The sequence below is a fragment of the Sesamum indicum genome, linkage group LG10 (assembly GCF_026168435.1).
Source record: "Sesamum indicum cultivar Baizhima isolate 11 linkage group LG10, ASM2616843v1, whole genome shotgun sequence".
NCBI classification, from domain to species: Eukaryota; Viridiplantae; Streptophyta; class Magnoliopsida; order Lamiales; family Pedaliaceae; genus Sesamum; species Sesamum indicum.
In genome coordinates, this window is record NC_142666.1 from 6,095,126 (window position 1) to 6,113,541 (window position 18,416).

The window sequence follows — 18,416 nt, forward strand, 5'->3', positions numbered from 1 at the left end:
GGTGGATTCCGGCGCGTTTTCGATCGTTGGCCGCATTCATGATGAGTCGGCCGTGGGGTCTCATGGGGAGATATACAGGGGTTGGGGTGCGCGGAACGGTCGAGAAAAAGCAGGAAGCTGGACGGGTGGGAGGAGCAGTTCGCAAAAAGGGGTGCAACACGAGGACTTCCCAGGGGGTCACCCATCCTAGTACTACTCTCGCCCAAGCACGCTTGACTTCGGAGTTCTGATGGGATCCGGTGCATTAGTGCTGGTATGATCGCACCCGCTGAGATATGCGCGCTTTAACCTTTTATGCTCTGGCAGCGGAGCGACAGGTGGGACGTCGAATCTTCCGGGGGGCGTAACTTTGCGCACTGGTGGAGCTACGCCGCGAGCAGCCTATGCACGCGAAGCTCGCCGCGAGCTCCACGACGTGGACAACTGGGCTTGCCCCGTTGGGCCACATTTCGTGGCCCGAATTTCGCCGTTTTCGGTGGATTCCGGCGCGTTTTCGATCGTTGGCCGCATTCGTGATGAGTCGGCCGTGGGGTCTCATGGGGAGATATACAGGGGTTGGGGTGCGCGGAACGGTCGAGAAAAAGCAGGAAGCTGGACGGGTGGGAGGAGCATTTCGCAAAAAGGGGTGCAACACGAGGACTTCCCAGGGGGTCACCCATCCTAGTACTACTCTCGCCCAAGCACGCTTGACTTCGGAGTTCTGATGGGATCCGGTGCATTAGTGCTGGTATGATCGCACCCGCTGAGATATGCGCGCTTTAACCTTTTATGCTCTGGCAGCGGAGCGACAGGTGGGACGTCGAATCTTCCGGGGGGCGTAACTTTGCGCACTGGTGGAGCTACGCCGCGAGCAGCCTATGCACGCGAAGCTCGCCGCGAGCTCCACGACGTGGACAATTGGGCTTGCCCCGTTGGGCCACATTTCGTGGCCCAAATTTCGCCGTTTTCGGTGGATTCCGGCGCGTTTTCGATCGTTGGCCGCATTCGTGATGAGTCGGCCGTGGGGTCTCATGGGGAGATATACAGGGGTTGGGGTGCGCGGAACGGTCGAGAAAAAGCGGGAAGCTGGACGGGTGGGAGGAGCAGTTCGCAAAAAGGGGTGCAACACGAGGACTTCCCAGGGGGTCACCCATCCTAGTACTACTCTCGCCCAGGCACGCTTAACTTCGGAGTTCTGATGGGATCCGGTGCATTAGTGCTGGTATGATCGCACACGCTGAGATATGCGCGCTTTAACCTTTTATGCTCTAGCAGCGGAGCGACAGGTGGGACGTCGAATCTTCCGGGGGGCGTAACTTTGCGCACTGGTGGAGCCACGCCGCGAGCAGCCTATGCACGCGAAGCTCGCCGCGAGCTCCACGACGTGGACAACTGGGCTTGCCCCGTTGGGCCACATTTCGTGGCCCAAATTTCGCCGTTTTCGGTGGATTCCGGCGCGTTTTCGATCGTTGGCCGCATTCGTGATGAGTCGGCCGTGGGGTCTCATGGGGAGATATACAGGGGTTGGGGTGCGCGGAACGGTCGAGAAAAAGCAGGAAGCTGGACGGGTGGGAGGAGCAGTTCGCAAAAAGGGGTGCAACACGAGGACTTCCCAGGGGGTCACCCATCCTAGTACTACTCTCGCCCAAGCACGCTTAACTTCGGAGTTCTGATGGGATCCGGTGCATTAGTGCTGGTATGATCGCACCCGCTGAGATATGCGCGCTTTAACCTTTTATGCTCTGGCAGCGGAGCGACAGGTGGGACGTCGAATCTTCCGGGGGGCGTAACTTTGCGCACTGGTGGAGCTACGCCGCGAGCAGCCTATGCACGCGAAGCTCGCCGCGAGCTCCACGACGTGGACAGCTGGGCTTGCCCCGTTGGGCCACATTTCGTGGCCCAAATTTCACCGTTTTCGGTGGATTCCGGCGCGTTTTCGATCGTTGGCCGCATTCATGATGAGTCGGCCGTGGGGTCTCATGGGGAGATATACAGGGGTTGGGGTGCGCGGAACGGTCGAGAAAAAGCAGGAAGCTGGACGGGTGGGAGGAGCAGTTCGCAAAAAGGGGTGCAACACGAGGACTTCCCAGGGGGTCACCCATCCTAGTACTACTCTCGCCCAAGCACGCTTGACTTCGGAGTTCTGATGGGATCCGGTGCATTAGTGCTGGTATGATCGCACCCGCTGAGATATGCGCGCTTTAACCTTTTATGCTCTGGCAGCGGAGCGACAGGTGGGACGTCGAATCTTCCGGGGGGCGTAACTTTGCGCACTGGTGGAGCTACGCCGCGAGCAGCCTATGCACGCGAAGCTCGCCGCGAGCTCCACGACGTGGACAACTGGGCTTGCCCCGTTGGGCCACATTTCGTGGCCCGAATTTCGCCGTTTTCGGTGGATTCCGGCGCGTTTTCGATCGTTGGCCGCATTCGTGATGAGTCGGCCGTGGGGTCTCATGGGGAGATATACAGGGGTTGGGGTGCGCGGAACGGTCGAGAAAAAGCAGGAAGCTGGACGGGTGGGAGGAGCATTTCGCAAAAAGGGGTGCAACACGAGGACTTCCCAGGGGGTCACCCATCCTAGTACTACTCTCGCCCAAGCACGCTTGACTTCGGAGTTCTGATGGGATCCGGTGCATTAGTGCTGGTATGATCGCACCCGCTGAGATATGCGCGCTTTAACCTTTTATGCTCTGGCAGCGGAGCGACAGGTGGGACGTCGAATCTTCCGGGGGGCGTAACTTTGCGCACTGGTGGAGCTACGCCGCGAGCAGCCTATGCACGCGAAGCTCGCCGCGAGCTCCACGACGTGGACAATTGGGCTTGCCCCGTTGGGCCACATTTCGTGGCCCAAATTTCGCCGTTTTCGGTGGATTCCGGCGCGTTTTCGATCGTTGGCCGCATTCGTGATGAGTCGGCCGTGGGGTCTCATGGGGAGATATACAGGGGTTGGGGTGCGCGGAACGGTCGAGAAAAAGCGGGAAGCTGGACGGGTGGGAGGAGCAGTTCGCAAAAAGGGGTGCAACACGAGGACTTCCCAGGGGGTCACCCATCCTAGTACTACTCTCGCCCAGGCACGCTTAACTTCGGAGTTCTGATGGGATCCGGTGCATTAGTGCTGGTATGATCGCACACGCTGAGATATGCGCGCTTTAACCTTTTATGCTCTAGCAGCGGAGCGACAGGTGGGACGTCGAATCTTCCGGGGGGCGTAACTTTGCGCACTGGTGGAGCCACGCCGCGAGCAGCCTATGCACGCGAAGCTCGCCGCGAGCTCCACGACGTGGACAACTGGGCTTGCCCCGTTGGGCCACATTTCGTGGCCCAAATTTCGCCGTTTTCGGTGGATTCCGGCGCGTTTTCGATCGTTGGCCGCATTCGTGATGAGTCGGCCGTGGGGTCTCATGGGGAGATATACAGGGGTTGGGGTGCGCGGAACGGTCGAGAAAAAGCAGGAAGCTGGACGGGTGGGAGGAGCAGTTCGCAAAAAGGGGTGCAACACGAGGACTTCCCAGGGGGTCACCCATCCTAGTACTACTCTCGCCCAAGCACGCTTGACTTCGGAGTTCTGATGGGATCCGGTGCATTAGTGCTGGTATGATCGCACCCGCTGAGATATGCGCGCTTTAACCTTTTATGCTCTGGCAGCGGAGCGATAGGTGGGACGTCGAATCTTCCGGGGGGCGTAACTTTGCGCACTGGTGGAGCTACGCCGCGAGCAGCCTATGCACGCGAAGCTCGCCGCGAGCTCCACGACGTGGACAACTGGGCTTGCCCCGTTGGGCCACATTTCGTGGCCCAAATTTCACCGTTTTCGGTGGATTCCGGCGCGTTTTCGATCGTTGGCCGCATTCGTGATGAGTCGGCCGTGGGGTCTCATGGGGAGATATACAGGGGTTGGGGTGCGCGGAACGGTCGAGAAAAAGCAGGAAGCTGGACGGGTGGGAGGAGCAGTTCGCAAAAAGGGGTGCAACACGAGGACTTCCCAGGGGGTCACCCATCCTAGTACTACTCTCGCCCAAGCACGCTTAACTTCGGAGTTCTGATGGGATCCGGTGCATTAGTGCTGGTATGATCGCACCCGCTGAGATATGCGCGCTTTAACCTTTTATGCTCTGGCAGCGGAGCGACAGGTGGGACGTCGAATCTTCCGGGGGGCGTAACTTTGCGCACTGGTGGAGCTACGCCGCGAGCAGCCTATGCACGCGAAGCTCGCCGCGAGCTCCACGACGTGGACAGCTGGGCTTGCCCCGTTGGGCCACATTTCGTGGCCCAAATTTCGCCGTTTTCGGTGGATTCCGGCGCATTTTCGATCGTTGGCCGCATTCGTGATGAGTCGGCCGTGGGGTCTCAGGGGGAGATATACAGGGGTTGGGGTGTGCGGAACGGTCGAGAAAAAGCAGGAAGCTGGACGGGTCGGAGGAGCATTTCGCAAAAAGGGGTGCAACACGAGGACTTCCCAGGGGGTCACCCATCCTAGTACTACTCTTGCCCTGGCACGCTTAACTTCGGAGTTCTGATGGGATCCGGTGCATTAGTGCTGGTATGATCGCACCCGCTGAGATATGCGCGCTTTAACCTTTTATGCTCTAGCAGCGGAGCGACAGGTGGGACGTCGAATCTTCCGGGGGGCGTAACTTTGCGCACTGGTGGAGCCACGCCGCGAGCAGCCTATGCACGCGAAGCTCGCCGCGAGCTCCACGACGTGGACAACTGGGCTTGCCCCGTTGGGCCACATTTCGTGGCCCAAATTTCACCGTTTTCGGTGGATTCCGGCGCGTTTTCGATCGTTGGCCGCATTCGTGATGAGTCGGCCGTGGGGTCTCATGGGGAGATATACAGGGGTTGGGGTGCGCGGAACGGTCGAGAAAAAGCGGGAAGCTGGACGGGTGGGAGGAGCAGTTCGCAAAAAGGGGTGCAACACGAGGACTTCCCAGGGGGTCACCCATCCTAGTACTACTCTCGCCCAAGCACGCTTGACTTCGGAGTTCTGATGGGATCCGGTGCATTAGTGCTGGTATGATCGCACCCGCTGAGATATGCGCGCTTTAACCTTTTATGCTCTGGCAGCGGAGCGATAGGTGGGACGTCGAATCTTCCGGGGGGCGTAACTTTGCGCACTGGTGGAGCTACGCCGCGAGCAGCCTATGCACGCGAAGCTCGCCGCGAGCTCCACGACGTGGACAACTGGGCTTGCCCCGTTGGGCCACATTTCGTGGCCCAAATTTCACCGTTTTCGGTGGATTCCGGCGCGTTTTCGATCGTTGGCCGCATTCGTGATGAGTCGGCCGTGGGGTCTCATGGGGAGATATACAGGGGTTGGGGTGCGCGGAACGGTCGAGAAAAAGCAGGAAGCTGGACGGGTGGGAGGAGCAGTTCGCAAAAAGGGGTGCAACACGAGGACTTCCCAGGGGGTCACCCATCCTAGTACTACTCTCGCCCAAGCACGCTTAACTTCGGAGTTCTGATGGGATCCGGTGCATTAGTGCTGGTATGATCGCACCCGCTGAGATATGCGCGCTTTAACCTTTTATGCTCTGGCAGCGGAGCGACAGGTGGGACGTCGAATCTTCCGGGGGGCGTAACTTTGCGCACTGGTGGAGCTACGCCGCGAGCAGCCTATGCACGCGAAGCTCGCCGCGAGCTCCACGACGTGGACAGCTGGGCTTGCCCCGTTGGGCCACATTTCGTGGCCCAAATTTCGCCGTTTTCGGTGGATTCCGGCGCGTTTTCGATCGTTGGCCGCATTCGTGATGAGTCGGCCGTGGGGTCTCAGGGGGAGATATACAGGGGTTGGGGTGTGCGGAACGGTCGAGAAAAAGCAGGAAGCTGGACGGGTCGGAGGAGCATTTCGCAAAAAGGGGTGCAACACGAGGACTTCCCAGGGGGTCACCCATCCTAGTACTACTCTTGCCCTGGCACGCTTAACTTCGGAGTTCTGATGGGATCCGGTGCATTAGTGCTGGTATGATCGCACCCGCTGAGATATGCGCGCTTTAACCTTTTATGCTCTAGCAGCGGAGCGACAGGTGGGACGTCGAATCTTCCGGGGGGCGTAACTTTGCGCACTGGTGGAGCCACGCCGCGAGCAGCCTATGCACGCGAAGCTCGCCGCGAGCTCCACGACGTGGACAACTGGGCTTGCCCCGTTGGGCCACATTTCGTGGCCCAAATTTCACCGTTTTCGGTGGATTCCGGCGCGTTTTCGATCGTTGGCCGCATTCGTGATGAGTCGGCCGTGGGGTCTCATGGGGAGATATACAGGGGTTGGGGTGCGCGGAACGGTCGAGAAAAAGCGGGAAGCTGGACGGGTGGGAGGAGCAGTTCGCAAAAAGGGGTGCAACACGAGGACTTCCCAGGGGGTCACCCATCCTAGTACTACTCTCGCCCAAGCACGCTTGACTTCGGAGTTCTGATGGGATCCGGTGCATTAGTGCTGGTATGATCGCACCCGCTGAGATATGCGCGCTTTAACCTTTTATGCTCTGGCAGCGGAGCGATAGGTGGGACGTCGAATCTTCCGGGGGGCGTAACTTTGCGCACTGGTGGAGCTACGCCGCGAGCAGCCTATGCACGCGAAGCTCGCCGCGAGCTCCACGACGTGGACAACTGGGCTTGCCCCGTTGGGCCACATTTCGTGGCCCAAATTTCACCGTTTTCGGTGGATTCCGGCGCGTTTTCGATCGTTGGCCGCATTCGTGATGAGTCGGCCGTGGGGTCTCATGGGGAGATATACAGGGGTTGGGGTGCGCGGAACGGTCGAGAAAAAGCAGGAAGCTGGACGGGTGGGAGGAGCAGTTCGCAAAAAGGGGTGCAACACGAGGACTTCCCAGGGGGTCACCCATCCTAGTACTACTCTCGCCCAAGCACGCTTAACTTCGGAGTTCTGATGGGATCCGGTGCATTAGTGCTGGTATGATCGCACCCGCTGAGATATGCGCGCTTTAACCTTTTATGCTCTGGCAGCGGAGCGACAGGTGGGACGTCGAATCTTCCGGGGGGCGTAACTTTGCGCACTGGTGGAGCTACGCCGCGAGCAGCCTATGCACGCGAAGCTCGCCGCGAGCTCCACGACGTGGACAGCTGGGCTTGCCCCGTTGGGCCACATTTCGTGGCCCAAATTTCGCCGTTTTCGGTGGATTCCGGCGCGTTTTCGATCGTTGGCCGCATTCGTGATGAGTCGGCCGTGGGGTCTCAGGGGGAGATATACAGGGGTTGGGGTGTGCGGAACGGTCGAGAAAAAGCAGGAAGCTGGACGGGTCGGAGGAGCATTTCGCAAAAAGGGGTGCAACACGAGGACTTCCCAGGGGGTCACCCATCCTAGTACTACTCTTGCCCTGGCACGCTTAACTTCGGAGTTCTGATGGGATCCGGTGCATTAGTGCTGGTATGATCGCACCCGCTGAGATATGCGCGCTTTAACCTTTTATGCTCTAGCAGCGGAGCGACAGGTGGGACGTCGAATCTTCCGGGGGGCGTAACTTTGCGCACTGGTGGAGCCACGCCGCGAGCAGCCTATGCACGCGAAGCTCGCCGCGAGCTCCACGACGTGGACAACTGGGCTTGCCCCGTTGGGCCACATTTCGTGGCCCAAATTTCACCGTTTTCGGTGGATTCCGGCGCGTTTTCGATCGTTGGCCGCATTCGTGATGAGTCGGCCGTGGGGTCTCATGGGGAGATATACAGGGGTTGGGGTGCGCGGAACGGTCGAGAAAAAGCGGGAAGCTGGACGGGTGGGAGGAGCAGTTCGCAAAAAGGGGTGCAACACGAGGACTTCCCAGGGGGTCACCCATCCTAGTACTACTCTCGCCCAAGCACGCTTGACTTCGGAGTTCTGATGGGATCCGGTGCATTAGTGCTGGTATGATCGCACCCGCTGAGATATGCGCGCTTTAACCTTTTATGCTCTGGCAGCGGAGCGATAGGTGGGACGTCGAATCTTCCGGGGGGCGTAACTTTGCGCACTGGTGGAGCTACGCCGCGAGCAGCCTATGCACGCGAAGCTCGCCGCGAGCTCCACGACGTGGACAACTGGGCTTGCCCCGTTGGGCCACATTTCGTGGCCCAAATTTCACCGTTTTCGGTGGATTCCGGCGCGTTTTCGATCGTTGGCCGCATTCGTGATGAGTCGGCCGTGGGGTCTCATGGGGAGATATACAGGGGTTGGGGTGCGCGGAACGGTCGAGAAAAAGCAGGAAGCTGGACGGGTGGGAGGAGCAGTTCGCAAAAAGGGGTGCAACACGAGGACTTCCCAGGGGGTCACCCATCCTAGTACTACTCTCGCCCAAGCACGCTTAACTTCGGAGTTCTGATGGGATCCGGTGCATTAGTGCTGGTATGATCGCACCCGCTGAGATATGCGCGCTTTAACCTTTTATGCTCTGGCAGCGGAGCGACAGGTGGGACGTCGAATCTTCCGGGGGGCGTAACTTTGCGCACTGGTGGAGCTACGCCGCGAGCAGCCTATGCACGCGAAGCTCGCCGCGAGCTCCACGACGTGGACAGCTGGGCTTGCCCCGTTGGGCCACATTTCGTGGCCCAAATTTCGCCGTTTTCGGTGGATTCCGGCGCATTTTCGATCGTTGGCCGCATTCGTGATGAGTCGGCCGTGGGGTCTCAGGGGGAGATATACAGGGGTTGGGGTGTGCGGAACGGTCGAGAAAAAGCAGGAAGCTGGACGGGTCGGAGGAGCATTTCGCAAAAAGGGGTGCAACACGAGGACTTCCCAGGGGGTCACCCATCCTAGTACTACTCTTGCCCTGGCACGCTTAACTTCGGAGTTCTGATGGGATCCGGTGCATTAGTGCTGGTATGATCGCACCCGCTGAGATATGCGCGCTTTAACCTTTTATGCTCTAGCAGCGGAGCGACAGGTGGGACGTCGAATCTTCCGGGGGGCGTAACTTTGCGCACTGGTGGAGCCACGCCGCGAGCAGCCTATGCACGCGAAGCTCGCCGCGAGCTCCACGACGTGGACAACTGGGCTTGCCCCGTTGGGCCACATTTCGTGGCCCAAATTTCACCGTTTTCGGTGGATTCCGGCGCGTTTTCGATCGTTGGCCGCATTCGTGATGAGTCGGCCGTGGGGTCTCATGGGGAGATATACAGGGGTTGGGGTGCGCGGAACGGTCGAGAAAAAGCGGGAAGCTGGACGGGTGGGAGGAGCAGTTCGCAAAAAGGGGTGCAACACGAGGACTTCCCAGGGGGTCACCCATCCTAGTACTACTCTCGCCCAAGCACGCTTGACTTCGGAGTTCTGATGGGATCCGGTGCATTAGTGCTGGTATGATCGCACCCGCTGAGATATGCGCGCTTTAACCTTTTATGCTCTGGCAGCGGAGCGATAGGTGGGACGTCGAATCTTCCGGGGGGCGTAACTTTGCGCACTGGTGGAGCTACGCCGCGAGCAGCCTATGCACGCGAAGCTCGCCGCGAGCTCCACGACGTGGACAACTGGGCTTGCCCCGTTGGGCCACATTTCGTGGCCCAAATTTCACCGTTTTCGGTGGATTCCGGCGCGTTTTCGATCGTTGGCCGCATTCGTGATGAGTCGGCCGTGGGGTCTCATGGGGAGATATACAGGGGTTGGGGTGCGCGGAACGGTCGAGAAAAAGCAGGAAGCTGGACGGGTGGGAGGAGCAGTTCGCAAAAAGGGGTGCAACACGAGGACTTCCCAGGGGGTCACCCATCCTAGTACTACTCTCGCCCAAGCACGCTTAACTTCGGAGTTCTGATGGGATCCGGTGCATTAGTGCTGGTATGATCGCACCCGCTGAGATATGCGCGCTTTAACCTTTTATGCTCTGGCAGCGGAGCGACAGGTGGGACGTCGAATCTTCCGGGGGGCGTAACTTTGCGCACTGGTGGAGCTACGCCGCGAGCAGCCTATGCACGCGAAGCTCGCCGCGAGCTCCACGACGTGGACAGCTGGGCTTGCCCCGTTGGGCCACATTTCGTGGCCCAAATTTCGCCGTTTTCGGTGGATTCCGGCGCGTTTTCGATCGTTGGCCGCATTCGTGATGAGTCGGCCGTGGGGTCTCAGGGGGAGATATACAGGGGTTGGGGTGTGCGGAACGGTCGAGAAAAAGCAGGAAGCTGGACGGGTCGGAGGAGCATTTCGCAAAAAGGGGTGCAACACGAGGACTTCCCAGGGGGTCACCCATCCTAGTACTACTCTTGCCCTGGCACGCTTAACTTCGGAGTTCTGATGGGATCCGGTGCATTAGTGCTGGTATGATCGCACCCGCTGAGATATGCGCGCTTTAACCTTTTATGCTCTAGCAGCGGAGCGACAGGTGGGACGTCGAATCTTCCGGGGGGCGTAACTTTGCGCACTGGTGGAGCCACGCCGCGAGCAGCCTATGCACGCGAAGCTCGCCGCGAGCTCCACGACGTGGACAACTGGGCTTGCCCCGTTGGGCCACATTTCGTGGCCCAAATTTCACCGTTTTCGGTGGATTCCGGCGCGTTTTCGATCGTTGGCCGCATTCGTGATGAGTCGGCCGTGGGGTCTCATGGGGAGATATACAGGGGTTGGGGTGCGCGGAACGGTCGAGAAAAAGCGGGAAGCTGGACGGGTGGGAGGAGCAGTTCGCAAAAAGGGGTGCAACACGAGGACTTCCCAGGGGGTCACCCATCCTAGTACTACTCTCGCCCAAGCACGCTTGACTTCGGAGTTCTGATGGGATCCGGTGCATTAGTGCTGGTATGATCGCACCCGCTGAGATATGCGCGCTTTAACCTTTTATGCTCTGGCAGCGGAGCGATAGGTGGGACGTCGAATCTTCCGGGGGGCGTAACTTTGCGCACTGGTGGAGCTACGCCGCGAGCAGCCTATGCACGCGAAGCTCGCCGCGAGCTCCACGACGTGGACAACTGGGCTTGCCCCGTTGGGCCACATTTCGTGGCCCAAATTTCACCGTTTTCGGTGGATTCCGGCGCGTTTTCGATCGTTGGCCGCATTCGTGATGAGTCGGCCGTGGGGTCTCATGGGGAGATATACAGGGGTTGGGGTGCGCGGAACGGTCGAGAAAAAGCAGGAAGCTGGACGGGTGGGAGGAGCAGTTCGCAAAAAGGGGTGCAACACGAGGACTTCCCAGGGGGTCACCCATCCTAGTACTACTCTCGCCCAAGCACGCTTAACTTCGGAGTTCTGATGGGATCCGGTGCATTAGTGCTGGTATGATCGCACCCGCTGAGATATGCGCGCTTTAACCTTTTATGCTCTGGCAGCGGAGCGACAGGTGGGACGTCGAATCTTCCGGGGGGCGTAACTTTGCGCACTGGTGGAGCTACGCCGCGAGCAGCCTATGCACGCGAAGCTCGCCGCGAGCTCCACGACGTGGACAGCTGGGCTTGCCCCGTTGGGCCACATTTCGTGGCCCAAATTTCGCCGTTTTCGGTGGATTCCGGCGCGTTTTCGATCGTTGGCCGCATTCGTGATGAGTCGGCCGTGGGGTCTCAGGGGGAGATATACAGGGGTTGGGGTGTGCGGAACGGTCGAGAAAAAGCAGGAAGCTGGACGGGTCGGAGGAGCATTTCGCAAAAAGGGGTGCAACACGAGGACTTCCCAGGGGGTCACCCATCCTAGTACTACTCTTGCCCTGGCACGCTTAACTTCGGAGTTCTGATGGGATCCGGTGCATTAGTGCTGGTATGATCGCACCCGCTGAGATATGCGCGCTTTAACCTTTTATGCTCTAGCAGCGGAGCGACAGGTGGGACGTCGAATCTTCCGGGGGGCGTAACTTTGCGCACTGGTGGAGCCACGCCGCGAGCAGCCTATGCACGCGAAGCTCGCCGCGAGCTCCACGACGTGGACAACTGGGCTTGCCCCGTTGGGCCACATTTCGTGGCCCAAATTTCACCGTTTTCGGTGGATTCCGGCGCGTTTTCGATCGTTGGCCGCATTCGTGATGAGTCGGCCGTGGGGTCTCATGGGGAGATATACAGGGGTTGGGGTGCGCGGAACGGTCGAGAAAAAGCGGGAAGCTGGACGGGTGGGAGGAGCAGTTCGCAAAAAGGGGTGCTACACGAGGACTTCCCAGGGGGTCACCCATCCTAGTACTACTCTCGCCCAAACACGCTTAACTTCGGAGTTCTGATGGGATCCGGTGCATTAGTGCTGGTATGATCGCACCCGTTGAGATATGCGCGCTTTAACCTTTTATGCTCTAGCAGCGGAGCGACAGGTGGGACGTCGAATCTTGCGGGGGGCGTAACTTTGCGCACTGGTGGAGCTACGCCGCGAGCAGCCTATGCACGCGAAGCTCGCCGCGAGCTCCACGACGTGGACAACTGGGCTTGCCCCGTTGGGCCACATTTCGTGGCCCAAATTTCACCGTTTTCGGTGGATTCCGGCGCGTTTTCGATCGTTGGCCGCATTCGTGATGAGTCGGCCGTGGGGTCTCATGGGGAGATATACAGGGGTTGGGGTGCGCGGAACGGTCGAGAAAAAGCAGGAAGCTGGACGGGTGGGAGGAGCAGTTCGCAAAAAGGGGTGCAACACGAGGACTTCCCAGGGGGTCACCCATCCTAGTACTACTCTCGCCCAAGCACGCTTGACTTCGGAGTTCTGATGGGATCCGGTGCATTAGTGCTGGTATGATCGCACCCGCTGAGATATGCGCGCTTTAACCTTTTATGCTCTGGCAGCGGAGCGACAGGTGGGACGTCGAATCTTCCGGGGGGCGTAACTTTGCGCACTGGTGGAGCTACGCCGCGAGCAGCCTATGCACGCGAAGCTCGCCGCGAGCTCCACGACGTGGACAGCTGGGCTTGCCCCGTTGGGCCACATTTCGTGGCCCAAATTTCGCCGTTTTCGGTGGATTCCGGCGCGTTTTCGATCGTTGGCCGCATTCGTGATGAGTCGGCCGTGGGGTCTCAGGGGGAGATATACAGGGGTTGGGGTGTGCGGAACGGTCGAGAAAAAGCAGGAAGCTGGACGGGTCGGAGGAGCATTTCGCAAAAAGGGGTGCAACACGAGGACTTCCCAGGGGGTCACCCATCCTAGTACTACTCTTGCCCTGGCACGCTTAACTTCGGAGTTCTGATGGGATCCGGTGCATTAGTGCTGGTATGATCGCACCCGCTGAGATATGCGCGCTTTAACCTTTTATGCTCTAGCAGCGGAGCGACAGGTGGGACGTCGAATCTTCCGGGGGGCGTAACTTTGCGCACTGGTGGAGCCACGCCGCGAGCAGCCTATGCACGCGAAGCTCGCCGCGAGCTCCACGACGTGGACAACTGGGCTTGCCCCGTTGGGCCACATTTCGTGGCCCAAATTTCACCGTTTTCGGTGGATTCCGGCGCGTTTTCGATCGTTGGCCGCATTCGTGATGAGTCGGCCGTGGGGTCTCATGGGGAGATATACAGGGGTTGGGGTGCGCGGAACGGTCGAGAAAAAGCGGGAAGCTGGACGGGTGGGAGGAGCAGTTCGCAAAAAGGGGTGCTACACGAGGACTTCCCAGGGGGTCACCCATCCTAGTACTACTCTCGCCCAAGCACGCTTGACTTCGGAGTTCTGATGGGATCCGGTGCATTAGTGCTGGTATGATCGCACCCGCTGAGATATGCGCGCTTTAACCTTTTATGCTCTGGCAGCGGAGCGATAGGTGGGACGTCGAATCTTCCGGGGGGCGTAACTTTGCGCACTGGTGGAGCTACGCCGCGAGCAGCCTATGCACGCGAAGCTCGCCGCGAGCTCCACGACGTGGACAACTGGGCTTGCCCCGTTGGGCCACATTTCGTGGCCCAAATTTCACCGTTTTCGGTGGATTCCGGCGCGTTTTCGATCGTTGGCCGCATTCGTGATGAGTCGGCCGTGGGGTCTCATGGGGAGATATACAGGGGTTGGGGTGCGCGGAACGGTCGAGAAAAAGCAGGAAGCTGGACGGGTGGGAGGAGCAGTTCGCAAAAAGGGGTGCAACACGAGGACTTCCCAGGGGGTCACCCATCCTAGTACTACTCTCGCCCAAGCACGCTTAACTTCGGAGTTCTGATGGGATCCGGTGCATTAGTGCTGGTATGATCGCACCCGCTGAGATATGCGCGCTTTAACCTTTTATGCTCTGGCAGCGGAGCGACAGGTGGGACGTCGAATCTTCCGGGGGGCGTAACTTTGCGCACTGGTGGAGCTACGCCGCGAGCAGCCTATGCACGCGAAGCTCGCCGCGAGCTCCACGACGTGGACAGCTGGGCTTGCCCCGTTGGGCCACATTTCGTGGCCCAAATTTCGCCGTTTTCGGTGGATTCCGGCGCGTTTTCGATCGTTGGCCGCATTCGTGATGAGTCGGCCGTGGGGTCTCAGGGGGAGATATACAGGGGTTGGGGTGTGCGGAACGGTCGAGAAAAAGCAGGAAGCTGGACGGGTCGGAGGAGCATTTCGCAAAAAGGGGTGCAACACGAGGACTTCCCAGGGGGTCACCCATCCTAGTACTACTCTTGCCCTGGCACGCTTAACTTCGGAGTTCTGATGGGATCCGGTGCATTAGTGCTGGTATGATCGCACCCGCTGAGATATGCGCGCTTTAACCTTTTATGCTCTAGCAGCGGAGCGACAGGTGGGACGTCGAATCTTCCGGGGGGCGTAACTTTGCGCACTGGTGGAGCCACGCCGCGAGCAGCCTATGCACGCGAAGCTCGCCGCGAGCTCCACGACGTGGACAACTGGGCTTGCCCCGTTGGGCCACATTTCGTGGCCCAAATTTCACCGTTTTCGGTGGATTCCGGCGCGTTTTCGATCGTTGGCCGCATTCGTGATGAGTCGGCCGTGGGGTCTCATGGGGAGATATACAGGGGTTGGGGTGCGCGGAACGGTCGAGAAAAAGCGGGAAGCTGGACGGGTGGGAGGAGCAGTTCGCAAAAAGGGGTGCTACACGAGGACTTCCCAGGGGGTCACCCATCCTAGTACTACTCTCGCCCAAACACGCTTAACTTCGGAGTTCTGATGGGATCCGGTGCATTAGTGCTGGTATGATCGCACCCGTTGAGATATGCGCGCTTTAACCTTTTATGCTCTAGCAGCGGAGCGACAGGTGGGACGTCGAATCTTGCGGGGGGCGTAACTTTGCGCACTGGTGGAGCTACGCCGCGAGCAGCCTATGCACGCGAAGCTCGCCGCGAGCTCCACGACGTGGACAACTGGGCTTGCCCCGTTGGGCCACATTTCGTGGCCCAAATTTCACCGTTTTCGGTGGATTCCGGCGCGTTTTCGATCGTTGGCCGCATTCATGATGAGTCGGCCGTGGGGTCTCATGGGGAGATATACAGGGGTTGGGGTGCGCGGAACGGTCGAGAAAAAGCAGGAAGCTGGACGGGTGGGAGGAGCAGTTCGCAAAAAGGGGTGCAACACGAGGACTTCCCAGGGGGTCACCCATCCTAGTACTACTCTCGCCCAAGCACGCTTGACTTCGGAGTTCTGATGGGATCCGGTGCATTAGTGCTGGTATGATCGCACCCGCTGAGATATGCGCGCTTTAACCTTTTATGCTCTGGCAGCGGAGCGACAGGTGGGACGTCGAATCTTCCGGGGGGCGTAACTTTGCGCACTGGTGGAGCTACGCCGCGAGCAGCCTATGCACGCGAAGCTCGCCGCGAGCTCCACGACGTGGACAGCTGGGCTTGCCCCGTTGGGCCACATTTCGTGGCCCAAATTTCGCCGTTTTCGGTGGATTCCGGCGCGTTTTCGATCGTTGGCCGCATTCGTGATGAGTCGGCCGTGGGGTCTCAGGGGGAGATATACAGGGGTTGGGGTGTGCGGAACGGTCGAGAAAAAGCAGGAAGCTGGACGGGTCGGAGGAGCATTTCGCAAAAAGGGGTGCAACACGAGGACTTCCCAGGGGGTCACCCATCCTAGTACTACTCTTGCCCTGGCACGCTTAACTTCGGAGTTCTGATGGGATCCGGTGCATTAGTGCTGGTATGATCGCACCCGCTGAGATATGCGCGCTTTAACCTTTTATGCTCTAGCAGCGGAGCGACAGGTGGGACGTCGAATCTTCCGGGGGGCGTAACTTTGCGCACTGGTGGAGCCACGCCGCGAGCAGCCTATGCACGCGAAGCTCGCCGCGAGCTCCACGACGTGGACAACTGGGCTTGCCCCGTTGGGCCACATTTCGTGGCCCAAATTTCACCGTTTTCGGTGGATTCCGGCGCGTTTTCGATCGTTGGCCGCATTCGTGATGAGTCGGCCGTGGGGTCTCATGGGGAGATATACAGGGGTTGGGGTGCGCGGAACGGTCGAGAAAAAGCGGGAAGCTGGACGGGTGGGAGGAGCAGTTCGCAAAAAGGGGTGCTACACGAGGACTTCCCAGGGGGTCACCCATCCTAGTACTACTCTCGCCCAAACACGCTTAACTTAGAGTTCTGATGGGATCCGGTGCATTAGTGCTGGTATGATCGCACCCGTTGAGATATGCGCGCTTTAACCTTTTATGCTCTAGCAGCGGAGCGACAGGTGGGACGTCGAATCTTGCGGGGGGCGTAACTTTGCGCACTGGTGGAGCTACGCCGCGAGCAGCCTATGCACGCGAAGCTCGCCGCGAGCTCCACGACGTGGACAACTGGGCTTGCCCCGTTGGGCCACATTTCGTGGCCCAAATTTCACCGTTTTCGGTGGATTCCGGCGCGTTTTCGATCGTTGGCCGCATTCATGATGAGTCGGCCGTGGGGTCTCATGGGGAGATATACAGGGGTTGGGGTGCGCGGAACGGTCGAGAAAAAGCAGGAAGCTGGACGGGTGGGAGGAGCAGTTCGCAAAAAGGGGTGCAACACGAGGACTTCCCAGGGGGTCACCCATCCTAGTACTACTCTCGCCCAAGCACGCTTGACTTCGGAGTTCTGATGGGATCCGGTGCATTAGTGCTGGTATGATCGCACCCGCTGAGATATGCGCGCTTTAACCTTTTATGCTCTGGCAGCGGAGCGACAGGTGGGACGTCGAATCTTCCGGGGGGCGTAACTTTGCGCACTGGTGGAGCTACGCCGCGAGCAGCCTATGCACGCGAAGCTCGCCGCGAGCTCCACGACGTGGACAACCGGGCTTGCCCCGTTGGGCCACATTTCGTGGCCCAAATTTCACCGTTTTCGGTGGATTCCGGCGCGTTTTCGATCGTTGGCCGCATTCGTGATGAGTCGGCCGTGGGGTCTCATGGGGAGATATACAGGGGTTGGGGTGCGCGGAACGGTCGAGAAAAAGCAGGAAGCTGGACGGGTGGGAGGAGCAGTTCGCAAAAAGGGGTGCAACACGAGGACTTCCCAGGGGGTCACCCATCCTAGTACTACTCTCGCCCAAGCACGCTTAACTTCGGAGTTCTGATGGGATCCGGTGCATTAGTGCTGGTATGATCGCACCCGCTGAGATATGCGCGCTTTAACCTTTTATGCTCTGGCAGCGGAGCGACAGGTGGGACGTCGAATCTTCCGGGGGGCGTAACTTTGCGCACTGGTGGAGCTACGCCGCGAGCAGCCTATGCACGCGAAGCTTGCCGCGAGCTCCACGACGTGGACAGCTGGGCTTGCCCCGTTGGGCCACATTTCGTGGCCCAAATTTCGCCGTTTTCGGTGGATTCCGGCGCGTTTTCGATCGTTGGCCGCATTCGTGATGAGTCGGCCGTGGGGTCTCAGGGGGAGATATACAGGGGTTGGGGTGTGCGGAACGGTCGAGAAAAAGCAGGAAGCTGGACGGGTCGGAGGAGCATTTCGCAAAAAGGGGTGCAACACGAGGACTTCCCAGGGGGTCACCCATCCTAGTACTACTCTTGCCCTGGCACGCTTAACTTCGGAGTTCTGATGGGATCCGGTGCATTAGTGCTGGTATGATCGCACCCGCTGAGATATGCGCGCTTTAACCTTTTATGCTCTAGCAGCGGAGCGACAGGTGGGACGTCGAATCTTCCGGGGGGCGTAACTTTGCGCACTGGTGGAGCCACGCCGCGAGCAGCCTATGCACGCGAAGCTCGCCGCGAGCTCCACGACGTGGACAACTGGGCTTGCCCCGTTGGGCCACATTTCGTGGCCCAAATTTCACCGTTTTCGGTGGATTCCGGCGCGTTTTCGATCGTTGGCCGCATTCGTGATGAGTCGGCCGTGGGGTCTCATGGGGAGATATACAGGGGTTGGGGTGCGCGGAACGGTCGAGAAAAAGCGGGAAGCTGGACGGGTGGGAGGAGCAGTTCGCAAAAAGGGGTGCTACACGAGGACTTCCCAGGGGGTCACCCATCCTAGTACTACTCTCGCCCAAACACGCTTAACTTCGGAGTTCTGATGGGATCCGGTGCATTAGTGCTGGTATGATCGCACCCGTTGAGATATGCGCGCTTTAACCTTTTATGCTCTAGCAGCGGAGCGACAGGTGGGACGTCGAATCTTGCGGGGGGCGTAACTTTGCGCACTGGTGGAGCTACGCCGCGAGCAGCCTATGCACGCGAAGCTCGCCGCGA

At 59.4% G+C, this 18,416-nt stretch overlaps 38 non-coding genes and 1 pseudogene across 38 annotated transcripts; all 39 read right to left on the reverse strand.

Annotated features, from left to right (window-relative positions):
* Window positions 1-148: 148 nt before the first annotated feature.
* LOC148785508 (5S ribosomal RNA) lies at window positions 149-267 on the reverse strand. Its single transcript, XR_016068283.1, has one exon. It is a non-coding gene; the product is annotated as a 5S ribosomal RNA (ribosomal RNA).
* Window positions 268-622: 355 nt separating this feature from the next.
* On the reverse strand, window positions 623-741 carry LOC148785509 (5S ribosomal RNA). The gene has a single exon (XR_016068284.1). It is a non-coding gene; the product is annotated as a 5S ribosomal RNA (ribosomal RNA).
* Window positions 742-1,096: 355 nt separating this feature from the next.
* On the reverse strand, window positions 1,097-1,215 carry LOC148785510 (5S ribosomal RNA). The gene has a single exon (XR_016061776.1). It is a non-coding gene; the product is annotated as a 5S ribosomal RNA (ribosomal RNA).
* Window positions 1,216-1,570: 355 nt separating this feature from the next.
* Window positions 1,571-1,689, reverse strand: LOC148785511 (5S ribosomal RNA). The gene has a single exon (XR_016062307.1). It is a non-coding gene; the product is annotated as a 5S ribosomal RNA (ribosomal RNA).
* A 355-nt stretch (window positions 1,690-2,044) lies between these two features.
* LOC148785512 (5S ribosomal RNA) lies at window positions 2,045-2,163 on the reverse strand. The gene has a single exon (XR_016068285.1). It is a non-coding gene; the product is annotated as a 5S ribosomal RNA (ribosomal RNA).
* A 355-nt stretch (window positions 2,164-2,518) lies between these two features.
* Window positions 2,519-2,637, reverse strand: LOC148785513 (5S ribosomal RNA). The gene has a single exon (XR_016068286.1). It is a non-coding gene; the product is annotated as a 5S ribosomal RNA (ribosomal RNA).
* Window positions 2,638-2,992: 355 nt separating this feature from the next.
* On the reverse strand, window positions 2,993-3,111 carry LOC148785514 (5S ribosomal RNA). Its single transcript, XR_016061777.1, has one exon. It is a non-coding gene; the product is annotated as a 5S ribosomal RNA (ribosomal RNA).
* Window positions 3,112-3,466: 355 nt separating this feature from the next.
* On the reverse strand, window positions 3,467-3,585 carry LOC148785515 (5S ribosomal RNA). Its single transcript, XR_016068287.1, has one exon. It is a non-coding gene; the product is annotated as a 5S ribosomal RNA (ribosomal RNA).
* A 355-nt stretch (window positions 3,586-3,940) lies between these two features.
* Window positions 3,941-4,059, reverse strand: LOC148785516 (5S ribosomal RNA). The gene has a single exon (XR_016062308.1). It is a non-coding gene; the product is annotated as a 5S ribosomal RNA (ribosomal RNA).
* Window positions 4,060-4,414: 355 nt separating this feature from the next.
* Window positions 4,415-4,533, reverse strand: LOC148785517 (5S ribosomal RNA). Its single transcript, XR_016061907.1, has one exon. It is a non-coding gene; the product is annotated as a 5S ribosomal RNA (ribosomal RNA).
* Window positions 4,534-4,888: 355 nt separating this feature from the next.
* Window positions 4,889-5,007, reverse strand: LOC148785518 (5S ribosomal RNA). Its single transcript, XR_016068288.1, has one exon. It is a non-coding gene; the product is annotated as a 5S ribosomal RNA (ribosomal RNA).
* A 355-nt stretch (window positions 5,008-5,362) lies between these two features.
* On the reverse strand, window positions 5,363-5,481 carry LOC148785519 (5S ribosomal RNA). The gene has a single exon (XR_016062310.1). It is a non-coding gene; the product is annotated as a 5S ribosomal RNA (ribosomal RNA).
* Window positions 5,482-5,836: 355 nt separating this feature from the next.
* LOC148785520 (5S ribosomal RNA) lies at window positions 5,837-5,955 on the reverse strand. The gene has a single exon (XR_016061908.1). It is a non-coding gene; the product is annotated as a 5S ribosomal RNA (ribosomal RNA).
* Window positions 5,956-6,310: 355 nt separating this feature from the next.
* On the reverse strand, window positions 6,311-6,429 carry LOC148785521 (5S ribosomal RNA). The gene has a single exon (XR_016068289.1). It is a non-coding gene; the product is annotated as a 5S ribosomal RNA (ribosomal RNA).
* Window positions 6,430-6,784: 355 nt separating this feature from the next.
* LOC148785522 (5S ribosomal RNA) lies at window positions 6,785-6,903 on the reverse strand. The gene has a single exon (XR_016062311.1). It is a non-coding gene; the product is annotated as a 5S ribosomal RNA (ribosomal RNA).
* Window positions 6,904-7,258: 355 nt separating this feature from the next.
* LOC148785523 (5S ribosomal RNA) lies at window positions 7,259-7,377 on the reverse strand. Its single transcript, XR_016061909.1, has one exon. It is a non-coding gene; the product is annotated as a 5S ribosomal RNA (ribosomal RNA).
* A 355-nt stretch (window positions 7,378-7,732) lies between these two features.
* On the reverse strand, window positions 7,733-7,851 carry LOC148785524 (5S ribosomal RNA). Its single transcript, XR_016068290.1, has one exon. It is a non-coding gene; the product is annotated as a 5S ribosomal RNA (ribosomal RNA).
* Window positions 7,852-8,206: 355 nt separating this feature from the next.
* Window positions 8,207-8,325, reverse strand: LOC148785525 (5S ribosomal RNA). Its single transcript, XR_016062312.1, has one exon. It is a non-coding gene; the product is annotated as a 5S ribosomal RNA (ribosomal RNA).
* Window positions 8,326-8,680: 355 nt separating this feature from the next.
* LOC148785526 (5S ribosomal RNA) lies at window positions 8,681-8,799 on the reverse strand. The gene has a single exon (XR_016061910.1). It is a non-coding gene; the product is annotated as a 5S ribosomal RNA (ribosomal RNA).
* A 355-nt stretch (window positions 8,800-9,154) lies between these two features.
* LOC148785527 (5S ribosomal RNA) lies at window positions 9,155-9,273 on the reverse strand. Its single transcript, XR_016068291.1, has one exon. It is a non-coding gene; the product is annotated as a 5S ribosomal RNA (ribosomal RNA).
* Window positions 9,274-9,628: 355 nt separating this feature from the next.
* LOC148785528 (5S ribosomal RNA) lies at window positions 9,629-9,747 on the reverse strand. Its single transcript, XR_016062313.1, has one exon. It is a non-coding gene; the product is annotated as a 5S ribosomal RNA (ribosomal RNA).
* A 355-nt stretch (window positions 9,748-10,102) lies between these two features.
* LOC148785529 (5S ribosomal RNA) lies at window positions 10,103-10,221 on the reverse strand. Its single transcript, XR_016061911.1, has one exon. It is a non-coding gene; the product is annotated as a 5S ribosomal RNA (ribosomal RNA).
* A 355-nt stretch (window positions 10,222-10,576) lies between these two features.
* On the reverse strand, window positions 10,577-10,695 carry LOC148785530 (5S ribosomal RNA). Its single transcript, XR_016068292.1, has one exon. It is a non-coding gene; the product is annotated as a 5S ribosomal RNA (ribosomal RNA).
* A 355-nt stretch (window positions 10,696-11,050) lies between these two features.
* Window positions 11,051-11,169, reverse strand: LOC148785531 (5S ribosomal RNA). Its single transcript, XR_016062314.1, has one exon. It is a non-coding gene; the product is annotated as a 5S ribosomal RNA (ribosomal RNA).
* Window positions 11,170-11,524: 355 nt separating this feature from the next.
* On the reverse strand, window positions 11,525-11,643 carry LOC148785532 (5S ribosomal RNA). Its single transcript, XR_016061913.1, has one exon. It is a non-coding gene; the product is annotated as a 5S ribosomal RNA (ribosomal RNA).
* A 355-nt stretch (window positions 11,644-11,998) lies between these two features.
* Window positions 11,999-12,117, reverse strand: LOC148785533 (5S ribosomal RNA). The gene has a single exon (XR_016062175.1). It is a non-coding gene; the product is annotated as a 5S ribosomal RNA (ribosomal RNA).
* A 355-nt stretch (window positions 12,118-12,472) lies between these two features.
* On the reverse strand, window positions 12,473-12,591 carry LOC148785534 (5S ribosomal RNA). Its single transcript, XR_016068294.1, has one exon. It is a non-coding gene; the product is annotated as a 5S ribosomal RNA (ribosomal RNA).
* A 355-nt stretch (window positions 12,592-12,946) lies between these two features.
* On the reverse strand, window positions 12,947-13,065 carry LOC148785535 (5S ribosomal RNA). The gene has a single exon (XR_016061914.1). It is a non-coding gene; the product is annotated as a 5S ribosomal RNA (ribosomal RNA).
* A 355-nt stretch (window positions 13,066-13,420) lies between these two features.
* LOC148785536 (5S ribosomal RNA) lies at window positions 13,421-13,539 on the reverse strand. Its single transcript, XR_016062164.1, has one exon. It is a non-coding gene; the product is annotated as a 5S ribosomal RNA (ribosomal RNA).
* A 355-nt stretch (window positions 13,540-13,894) lies between these two features.
* Window positions 13,895-14,013, reverse strand: LOC148785537 (5S ribosomal RNA). The gene has a single exon (XR_016062315.1). It is a non-coding gene; the product is annotated as a 5S ribosomal RNA (ribosomal RNA).
* Window positions 14,014-14,368: 355 nt separating this feature from the next.
* LOC148785538 (5S ribosomal RNA) lies at window positions 14,369-14,487 on the reverse strand. The gene has a single exon (XR_016061915.1). It is a non-coding gene; the product is annotated as a 5S ribosomal RNA (ribosomal RNA).
* A 355-nt stretch (window positions 14,488-14,842) lies between these two features.
* LOC148785539 (5S ribosomal RNA) lies at window positions 14,843-14,961 on the reverse strand. Its single transcript, XR_016062176.1, has one exon. It is a non-coding gene; the product is annotated as a 5S ribosomal RNA (ribosomal RNA).
* Window positions 14,962-15,316: 355 nt separating this feature from the next.
* On the reverse strand, window positions 15,317-15,435 carry LOC148785540 (5S ribosomal RNA). Its single transcript, XR_016068295.1, has one exon. It is a non-coding gene; the product is annotated as a 5S ribosomal RNA (ribosomal RNA).
* Window positions 15,436-15,790: 355 nt separating this feature from the next.
* On the reverse strand, window positions 15,791-15,909 carry LOC148785541 (5S ribosomal RNA). Its single transcript, XR_016061916.1, has one exon. It is a non-coding gene; the product is annotated as a 5S ribosomal RNA (ribosomal RNA).
* A 355-nt stretch (window positions 15,910-16,264) lies between these two features.
* LOC148785542 (5S ribosomal RNA) lies at window positions 16,265-16,382 on the reverse strand (annotated as a pseudogene).
* Window positions 16,383-16,737: 355 nt separating this feature from the next.
* On the reverse strand, window positions 16,738-16,856 carry LOC148785543 (5S ribosomal RNA). Its single transcript, XR_016068296.1, has one exon. It is a non-coding gene; the product is annotated as a 5S ribosomal RNA (ribosomal RNA).
* A 355-nt stretch (window positions 16,857-17,211) lies between these two features.
* On the reverse strand, window positions 17,212-17,330 carry LOC148785544 (5S ribosomal RNA). Its single transcript, XR_016062316.1, has one exon. It is a non-coding gene; the product is annotated as a 5S ribosomal RNA (ribosomal RNA).
* A 355-nt stretch (window positions 17,331-17,685) lies between these two features.
* On the reverse strand, window positions 17,686-17,804 carry LOC148785545 (5S ribosomal RNA). Its single transcript, XR_016061917.1, has one exon. It is a non-coding gene; the product is annotated as a 5S ribosomal RNA (ribosomal RNA).
* A 355-nt stretch (window positions 17,805-18,159) lies between these two features.
* On the reverse strand, window positions 18,160-18,278 carry LOC148785546 (5S ribosomal RNA). The gene has a single exon (XR_016062177.1). It is a non-coding gene; the product is annotated as a 5S ribosomal RNA (ribosomal RNA).
* Window positions 18,279-18,416: the final 138 nt, after the last annotated feature.